This window comes from Vicia villosa, unplaced genomic scaffold, assembly GCF_029867415.1.
Source record: "Vicia villosa cultivar HV-30 ecotype Madison, WI unplaced genomic scaffold, Vvil1.0 ctg.001593F_1_1, whole genome shotgun sequence".
NCBI classification, from domain to species: Eukaryota; Viridiplantae; Streptophyta; class Magnoliopsida; order Fabales; family Fabaceae; genus Vicia; species Vicia villosa.
The window spans coordinates 124,981-131,501 of record NW_026705668.1 but is presented as its reverse complement, the minus strand read 5'-3'; the positions used below and the strand labels follow the sequence as shown (position 1 = coordinate 131,501).

At 35.5% G+C, this 6,521-nt stretch overlaps 1 non-coding gene across 1 annotated transcript; it reads right to left on the bottom strand.

The window, feature by feature from the left end:
* Positions 1–2,994: 2,994 nt before the first annotated feature.
* TRNAI-AAU (transfer RNA isoleucine (anticodon AAU)) lies at positions 2,995–3,068 on the bottom strand. Its single transcript has one exon. It is a non-coding gene; the product is annotated as a tRNA-Ile (tRNA).
* Between the last annotated feature and the right edge of the window lie 3,453 nt (positions 3,069–6,521).

Sequence of the window (6,521 nt, the reverse complement as noted above, 5' to 3'; positions counted from 1 at the left end):
ATCTGACTCTCTCCAAAATAGTTCGATTAAATCTTTCAGCCAAACCATTTTGTTGTGGAGTACCTGCAGTAGTTCTGTGCCTTGCAATACCAGAGGCAGCACAAAAACTGTCAAATGCCTCATTGCAAAATTCAAGGCCATTGTCGGTTCTCAACCTCTTGACCTTCCTGCCAGTCTGATTTTCAACCAAAGTCTTCCAACTTTTGAAATTCTCAAAAGTTTCATCCTTAGTCTTCTGGATGAATGCCCATAATTTTCTGGAATAATCATCTACTATGGATAGAAAATACCTTGCTCCTGAATGTGATGCACACCTTGCAGGCCCCCAAAGATCAGCATGGATGTAATCAAGGGATCCATGTGTTCTTTGTTTTCCTTTGTTGAACTTCACTCTGCAATATTTTCCAAGTACACAGGGTTCACAAAACTTCAGCTTTTCGAATTTGTCTCCACCAAGCAGATTTTGTTTCCCTAATTCGATCAGACCCCTTTCACTGACATGGCCCAATCTCATGTGCTAGATTTCTGTCTTCGACAAAGGATTCGTGGATACAACATTTGTCGAACCACTTACAACTTCAGCCTCAAGGGTATACAAGCCTTGTTTCTTCACGCCTCTCAAGACTTCCTTCGACCCCTTCATGACTCTTAGGATACTTTTCTCTCCTTGGAAAACATTTCCTTTCTTATCAAATTCACCAAGAGAAAGCAGATTTCTCTTCAAATCAGGAACATACCTGACTTCAGTCAACAACCTTATTGACTCATCATGGAGCTTGAATCTCACAGATCCAACACCTGTAATCTTGCAAGCCTTGTTGTTTCCCAGCAATACTGATCCACCATCTTGATCACATAATTCCTCGAACAAGTCTTTGTTTGGAGTCATGTGCCAAGTGCAACCTGAATCCATAATCCACTCTCTTCTCGAGTCACTGCTTGAAACCACAAGAACATCAGATGATTCGAAATCATCTTGAACAATGGCTGCATTGCCATTATCCTTACCTCCATGATCTTTCAGGCGTTCAGGACACACCTTTCTTGTGTGACCCTCCTTCTTACAATGATAGCATCGAATGCCAGATGCTTCGCCACTGTAAGACTTCGACTGGCTTTTGCCCTTCTTGTCGAACTTACCATTCTTTCGCAAGAATTTTCCTTTAACGGCCAAACCTTCACCAACAGTTGAAGGTTTATGCTCCTTTCGTTCGTTCAGGTCCTTTGAATATAGGGCTGATTGAACTTCTTCAAAGGTCAGAGACTCCCTTCCATACAAGAGAGTTTCTTTGAAGTGAGCATGTGATCGAGGCGAAGCGCACAATAGTAACAGCGCTTGTTCTTCATCATCAATCTTTACATCGATATTTTCAAGATCAAGAATCAGCTTGTTGAACATATCCAACTTCTCAGCCAACACTTTGTCTTCAACCATCTTGAATGAATACAAAGCCTACTTCAGGTAGAGTCGATTTACCAGTGATTTGGTCATATACAAACTTTCAAGTTTCGCCCATAACCCTGATGTCGTCGTCTCCTTTGATACCTGTCGTAGAACCTTATCACCAAGGCTCAACAGAATTGCGCCGTGTGCTTTCTCGATCATAGTTGTCTTCTCCGTTGCCGTTAATGCAGCATTCATGGCTGCCTCTCCCTTCAACGCTTCCAAACAACCCTGCTGAACCAATAGGGCTTTCATCTTCAAGCGCCACAGACCAAAATCATTCACTCCGGTGAACTTTTCAATCTCATACTTTGTTGAAGACATCTTCTCCACGCTCACCGCACCAATTTGTTGTGAAAAACGATACCAATAATAAAGTATAATAGGGAATTAGATAGGAGAAGAAGAACACAAGAATTGGTTATAAATGCTATTCTTTCACTTTCTCTTAAAACAAGATTACAAGTTTACAAGAATAACAAATAACCTCTCTCACCCTAAATCAAGATTTGCAGCTTAGCAATGATGAGAGACTAGTATGCTATTTATAATAAAACCTAACATACTAACTAATGGGCTTTTTCAGCAAGGCCCATTACACAAGCCAACTTAATACACAAGCTAACTTAACAAATTAGGGTTTAAACACTAAAACCTAATTTAACATGCTAACCACCCTAGCATCTTCGACATCTGCATGCTAGACCCATCTTCGACTACAGCATGCACACTTCGACACCAGCATGTGAACAACCTTCGACTTCATGCTTAACTCTATCGAACTGTCGAACCAAGAAGCTACCCTTCGGCTATACTAGAGTTCGATCCAATATCTCACAACTTGCATTTCAAGAGAGGCAAAATTTATGATTTTTGTAGGGTGAAGATCTACACTGGAAATTGTAGGAAGCCACAACAAAATGGTGCAATGGATGTCGACTTAAAACCTATAGTACATTCAAATCAGAAGGATTTACAAAGATTAAAAAACATTGGTTATAATGGATGAAGTATTAGACAGATTTAATTAGTGTAAAGATTTCTTTTGAGTAGGTTTATTTCAAGAGTTGGAGTAACCTTTGACTAGAGTGTGATTTGTACCTAGTCATTCATGCTTTTTGTAACCATCTTTTGGGTTCTAGAAGACTTCGCGACAGTTGCAAATTGCAATGACTAATTATTTTAGTCTTAGAAGAAATTTACATTTCACATATTTATAAAAAGTAAAATATCTATGACAAATAAGTCTAAAAATTGTTTTTAGATGTTGGGGAATTTTGTTATGATTCAAAACACACACCAATTTGACTAGGAAAGACTTTAATAATTGTGATAAGGACGATCTTTATAGCTTCTACTTTCATTAATTGTCTAAATGTATTTAGATATGTTTGTCGGTAGGTCGATGTGTTTATATGTCTCTAGTTTATGAAAATATAAAAAGAAAATCTTAATTATATACTTTATCATTTAAAAAAAAATTGGATTTTAGTGTTAGAAACATAATAATATTATTTGGATTATTAATATTGGACTTTAGTGTTAAAAATTGGCCCATGCAGGTCTCGAACCTGCGACCTTCGCGTTATTAGCACGACGCTCTAACCAACTGAGCTAATGGGCCATTTGTTTTAATCTTGAGTTGGACATTACTTCTCTCAAACAAACTGATAGAGAAACACTATAAAAATCTTAAAATATCCTTACGATATACACTTCCGTATTAACCCTATAGGTAGTAAGTTTTGATTTTTTTTAGAAATTCATTCATGTAATTGACCATGTATTATAACTATATCGTCATAAAAAAAATTATAAATTAAACCATGCACTTATCTAATAAGATGAAAATTCCATATATAAATAAATCAACCTAGATCCATAATATAGTCAAAATAGCAAAGTAACAATCGATAATATTATCCATAATACAAATACTACTCCCTCTATTCCTTTTTAAGTGTCATTTTAGCAAAAAGCTCTTCAACCAAGATAGTGGATTGTTAGAGTTACTTTTCCTATCATACCCTTATTTATTTTTCTCTTTCCAATTAAATTCATTCATATACTCTCTTTTTCCAATAACTAATTGAAAAATGTGAGGTAGAGTTAATGAAAAAATAAGGGTATAATTGACAAATTATAACATTAAATTATAAAACGACACTTAAATAGGAACAAAAAAATTCTTCTTAAACGACACTTAAAAAGGAACGGAGGGAGTATATTATTGCGTATGTTGGAATCCCCAGTTCCTTCGCGGTCTTTTGTACTGCAATATTGTTTGTGCCTCAAAGAGAATAGCATCTACAATGACCCTCCCATAAGAGCCGTCAGGAAAGTCTCCTCTATCTATACTCACTCGAGGAAGATCCATAATACGATGAAATGCGTAACACATTAACAACATAATTTGTCCTAGCTTACTCCTCCTCTAATATCTTTTGATGAGTTAGTCTAGGTGGTTCTCCCTAGGGATGGCAAGCAGAGCCAAACTCGCGGGGCCCACCCGCACCCGAACCCGAGTCAACGGGTAAAAACCCGAGTTGACTGGGTTTGGGTTCGAGTTCGGGTGCGGGTTTGGGTTGTGTGAAACCCGCACCCGAAACCGGAAATCACACCCGCTTATATATATATATATATATATATATATATATATATATATATATATATATATATATATATATATATATATATATATATATATATATATATATATTGTGGAAAGTTGTATGAAAATTGTAAGAAAAATGTATTTTGTGTATTTTGTTACGGGTTTGGGTGAAAAAACCCGAAACCTAGAGGGTGTGGGCGTGGGTGTTGTTTTTCCATCCGAACAGTATTTGGGTTTGAGTTTGGGTTCGGGTTCAGGTGCCAATTTCGGGTGCGGGTTTGGGTAGTGTAAAACCCGCACCCAACCCGACCCGTTGCCATCCCTAATTCTCCCTCTGCATCTGGTATCATATAAAGATGTGACACTCTGAAATACCACTAGACATAGTCGTTAAGAAATAAGGGAATTTTGCATATAACTTTAAAACAATTTTGTAAGTTGTTAGTAGTTGTTAAGAAATAAAGGAATTTCTTAGTATCCCTTTAATAGGGATGAGTTCGGAGATGCATATCCGAATTTCACAAATTTAAAGATGTCTTTTTGAATTTGTAGTGGAATAATTTAGACATTTTGCATAGGGCCTATAAGAAAGATAAAGGATACGTTTAGAGTTTTCCGGAAATAATGTAAACTTTTTAAAAAACGAGCCAATGATGCTTCATTAAAACAAAATAGTAATAATAAAATATAGCAACCAAAAAAAGCCATGAAATAAATATAGATAATGATAAAAAGTGGCAGCAGTGTCATTTTAGAGAAGATGTTCTCTCTTCCCACATAAATAAATATAGATAATGACAAAAAGGGACAGTAGTGTCATTTTAGAGAAGATGTTCTTCTCTTCCCACTTTCTTCGCTATGGTGAGAAGATTGGAATAAATAGGGGTGGCAAAACGGATTTAACCTATCATTTTTGGCGGATCGAGCTGAGATTTTCGGCTCGATTTTTTAAGTTGGTCCGTCCTATCTAACCCGCTTTAAAAGCTGGGCGGATTTTTCCCGCGGATTTTTCTTTTAAATTTTTTATATTTAGGAGTAAAAATTGGATAATGCATTAAAGAAGTCAATCCACTAATTTTGTTTATTTATTGATAAAAAACAGAAATTTAAATACTTACATCTAACATCGCCATAAATTAGAAAATGTGTTTTCTTGTTGTTTGACTTGCATTGATAATGGATGCATGTTGCAATGAAATTCAATAATTTATGAGATATAGGAATTTCAAAACCGTACTTAACTGTCTTACTTAAAAGTGTCTTACTTCTAACATCGGATTATCTTTCCAAGTACTAGGGGTGATCGCGGTGCGGTTTGGGCGGTTTTGACGAAAAAAATCATCCGAACCGCAAGAGAAAAAATCGTGCGGTTTGGTTTGGTTCGGTTGGCTTTTAAAAAAAATCCGAACCAAACCAAACCAACCTAATGCGGTTTGGTTCGGTGCGGTTGGTTCGGTTTTTTAGAAATATTTTATTGAACCATTCATATACATATAGATGATAACATAACTTTGTATTTAGACATTCATACACTATCAAATAACAACAAAACCCGTCATATTTTGACAATAACTTTCTATTTAATATGTAAAAATTAAATTAGACAAAAGTGGAATAATAAACATAAAATAATAGTATAAAATAGTATAAAAATGATTAGAATGAAACAAAAAAATAGAAGATACGAGAGATTAGTGAATGTGAAAAAGAAAAAACAAAAGAGTTGAGAGATTAGAGAAGAAGATGTGCGATAAAAACGAAACTCAAATAGGGAACATTTGCATAAAAATGAGAAGGTGAAAAAGAAAGAATATAAGAGAGTAAAGATTATAGAAAAAGAGGGAAGATGTATGTGGCAAAGAAGAAGCGATAATGCTATTAGAGATTTGAGAAGATCGGGACTAAAATCATGTGTAAGGATGAGAAAATTGTTCGTAATCATAAGGTTAAGGTATTATAGATTTAAGTTTGGGTTGGATGTGAGTTAAGTAAAAGTTAGGTTGTAACATAATGCGGTTTGATTCGGTTTGGTTCGGTTTATAAAATACAAACCGCAAACCAAACCGAACCATGCGGTTTTGTTAAAAGATGACCCAAACTAATCCGAACCAAATGCGATTTTTTGCGGTTTCGGTTTGGTTTGGTTTGGTTTGCGGTTTTCTATTGGGTTGGTTTGGTTTTGATCACCCCTACCAAGTACACCCTCTCATTGAGAGGTTATGATAGATTCAACCAGCCAAGAAAGATTCCTCCCTAGGTTAAAATCTGTGTTTCCACACAATTACGCAATGCGGTGAATATATTCCTTCAACTACTTTCAAATTGGTTTATTTCTAAGTATTTTTTTTTAAATTGGAAGGCATATAAACCGAATGCAAATTGAAAGAAAATTATAAATAAATAACATAATGTAAATGTTGTTTTCCTGCTTAGTTTTGGAGTCAAAGTTTTGATTGATCTTAC